Source organism: Pinus tabuliformis, chromosome 2_2, assembly GCF_031772625.1.
Source record: "Pinus tabuliformis cultivar Carrire ecotype Pingquan chromosome 2_2, CPIR1, whole genome shotgun sequence".
In the NCBI taxonomy this organism is placed as follows: domain Eukaryota; kingdom Viridiplantae; phylum Streptophyta; class Pinopsida; order Pinales; family Pinaceae; genus Pinus; species Pinus tabuliformis.
This window is the reverse complement of record NC_142300.1, coordinates 666,152,235-666,156,036: the sequence shown is the minus strand read 5'-3', so window position 1 is coordinate 666,156,036 and position 3,802 is coordinate 666,152,235. Positions and strand designations below refer to the sequence as shown.

Sequence of the window (3,802 nt, the reverse complement as noted above, 5' to 3'; positions counted from 1 at the left end):
GTGTGCTAGCAGTCTGCAATCCAAATCATTAATTTTTAGCTTGGTTGCTGTCCATTCTGCTTGCTATCCATTAAATGTGAAATTCTTGTTGTCCACAAACTGAAGATATTCCCTTACTCGGTCATAGCTATAATTTGGCAAAATTAGCAACAAATATTTCCAGCCCTGCAGAGTGTGCATCTTGTATAATACTTGTAGGTGCTTCTAAATACAAGTTTGTATCGACCGAGCAAATGTAGTCCTTTGGAACCATGATTCCAACAACAAATTTCCTCACAAATGCTAAGCTTTTTACGAGGGAACCATATGTTGCATTTTTTTATGGATCTACATCATATTGCCAAGAAGCCACAGTATTAGCTTTGTCTTTGTTTTTCTAAATTTTTGTACAATGTCTTGTAAAAACCAAATCTCGGTGGAAGAAATGTTGATCAAAGTCAATAATTTAGATACATATATCACAGAAGAGGACATGATTAAGTTCTGGTTTTTAAAAAAAAACAGCGTACTGATACATATCAAGAAAAATGTAAGTATCCAAGATGATGAAAACAAACAAAACAGAGCATGAGAGAAGTCATTTGAAACAACACCACAAAGCATATTTCTACTTTCTAGAAAAAAATAACTAAAATTCCAACAATTGTGAAATGAAACAATAGATATTGACATTAGAAATATAAACATGTACATTCAACCAAACTGTAGTTGGTTGATATTGAGTTATGTCATCTGGTTGAAGTAATGGATAGATATTGTCAATGCATAAGAGCGGGACTAAAATGAACGAATTTCTGGAAAAAATGGAAGCATGAGATTCTTGTAGTAATTCAAATTTAGCAAAATCAAGAAATTCCACTTGGAAGAAGGACGAATGTTGGAGCATGAATGGTTTCTATAGTCTACTAGAATGCCAAGTATCTACTCCAGTAAGAGGATGGTTTCTTTTGTGATTTTCGTACCTTGTGTAGGACTGTTGAGCGAGGGTTTTGGAGGTATCCTCTGTCTAGTGTTTGCCCTCGTTTATAGCTTCTTTTATGCAAAAAAATTCACCATAAGTCTGTCGCTATGCGGCCTAGTTTTTTGCATTAATCATGAGGAACGAGACCCTTAACAGGTGACATGCTACTGTGATATGTCTCTGCAATAAGGACACATGACTTAAGGATTTAGCACATGTATTTTAGTGAGGAACAGGGGCCAAGATATCGCTCAAATTGTGGCAGAACAAAGCATGTTGGGACTGTCTATTGGATTGTATTGAAGTGAAGGCTAGTGGGAAGAATCAAGGAGAAGGAGGAGTGTTGAAGTTGGTGGGTAAAGGTCTGTTTAATAGGCTGATGGGGTAGCGTGTGAATAAGCCCTAAGTTTCATGCAATTTGGGGAGAAAAATTACGGATGTTTGGGTTCTTTCTTGATGCCTATGATCATCCTCTTTCGTGATGAAAGGGGTTATGTTGGCATAATTGATACAACCCTAAGTATAGTGATAAAGTAGTTGCCTTATCATTGTTGTGTTGGCAGATTTATGTGCCTCTTGGAACAACTAAACAAGTAGTAAATTACTTTTGAATGCAAAAACCTTGGGACTTGTACCTTGAGAAATTTGATACCTCTCAACATACATATTACAAAAATACATGCAAAGTTTGAAGGATCCCCTTTACTTGGGATGTAGAATGTCCTGCTTGGAACAAAATGTTAATCAGTCGCGTGTGCAGTAACCATTGGATTTAGTAACTTGAGAGATTTGATACCTCAACATAAAACAGATATGGGATAAATATTAATCTATGATATATATATATATATATATATATATATATATATATATATATATATATGAAATAACACACAAGGAGTTGGCATTATATTTACTTTTTCCAGGGTTTTTTACTGTTACAGACACGTGCATATACTTACATGAAGAGTTTATGTATCCTTCCTAATTGGGTTGGATAACATTTTTCTCAGCACATTTATTTCGTGATATGTTTGCTTCTAACTGAATTGATGCAAAAACAAGTAAGTTTGCACTCTAATTGAGTTGACAATATTGGTTGAATGGTTTATTTATTTGCCAGGTATTATCCATACCATTATGCTCCTTTTGCCTCTGATCTTATGGGTCTCAGTCAGTTAAAGATTACATTTATTCTTTGGACTCCATTCAAGCCATTCAATCAGTTAATGGGAGTTCTTCCATCTGCAAGGTACTATACTAATATGACTTGTTAATTTGTTGCCATATTACTATTCAACTTTTTTTTGTGTGTCAAAATGTTGTTGAACAAGACATCGATATGGTTGCAGTGCAAATGCACTTCCTGAGCATCACAGGCCATTAATGACTGAACCAAATTCACCTATCATTGACTTTTATCCCATTCATTTTACTTAGGGAATCCATTTCCCTTCAACGTTCCAAGCTATAGCAAGTCTAGTATGCAAACTAGCAGAAGCTGACAAAACTGATGATTGTTGGTACTTTGCCCAAGACCATGCTTTGGTCTTTTACTTCAGAATTAAATCCTTGTGTAAAAAAGGTTTCAAGCTCCATTATTTCTTTATATTTCACTGTAAGATGTTTCAGAATTCCATATCCCTTGAAATTTCCATGCTGTGGCAAGTAGTTTCATTGCCGTTGTAAATTCCATGCTGTAGCAAGTCCATCATTCAATTAGCGCTATTTGAATGATCACAAAATTAGTGATAATGGGTATTTTTCAAGGGAACTTTACCACATACCTCAGTTTGCTCAATCGGTGGAGGAGGCTTATCTAAGTGTAAGAGCTTTCTAATTCGGATCTTTGAGCAATATATTATCTATTTCATGTGGAAGGGATTTACAGATCCATTCCCCCTAGTACTTGTACCTTACAGAATACCCAAGTTTGGTCTTCTGGTTAAGTATCCATAGCCATGTGTAAGAGGCTTAGAATTCCAAAATTCTTCAACATATCCAAAAATATTGTTGTTTATATTTATAGTTATTAAAGGGATGGGCAAGTTGCAGAACGTGACTTGGACAACTGTGTTATGTAAATCAACATCTTGTTTTTCTTCCACATTCTTGAGTTTCTTCATTTCTTAAATGAAGATTTTCTTTCGTTGGCCAAGCAATGCTATTTATGCAAATGATTTACCAGATTCTTACTTTCTCTGTCATTTATGTAAATGATTTACCAGATTCTTACTTCTTCTTGGTATATGTATTTATTGATATTTTGTTTCTGACATATGGGTTCCTTTTACATTTCATCATCACATGTTCCTCTGTCTACGCCTGTCTTCTAACATCTTAAGAAAATTCCTTCATTCATGCTCTTTCTTTCATTTCCTATTTCACTTTTTAGTTGATGTAAATTGATTAGAGCCAGGGCTTCTCTTCTGATAGAGATTAGATTGCTTTGTGATCAGTCTGTGATTTATGATAGTTTCTGAGCAACTCTGACTCCACCACTCTAAAACAGGACACTCCTTTTGTATCAATGGTGTGGGAAGATGCACCTAACAATGGAAACAAACTAACTCTGCCCCTTTCTCTGCGATACTACTAATCAATTCAGCGGTGCCTCCAATATCTCAAATAAGTTCAATATTTTTAAAATGGTAAGGCATATTCAACATTTTATATGCTGAGTCTTATTCTGTGAATGTAGTTTATTCATAATCCATCGATCAATGACATTTTTCAGAGTTTGAGATCCATTTTGTGGGACATACTTTTTTTGTATTCTTCCGGGGTCTTAAAACAATGTTCACTGGAAATATCAGTCATCGAATCATTTGTAGACAATAA

The 3,802-nt window shown here is 34.9% G+C and overlaps 1 pseudogene; it reads right to left on the bottom strand.

Moving 5' to 3' along the window:
- Positions 1-3,165: 3,165 nt before the first annotated feature.
- LOC149194388 (uncharacterized) overlaps positions 3,166-3,802 on the bottom strand; it is a 32,589-nt pseudogene continuing 31,952 nt past the window's right edge.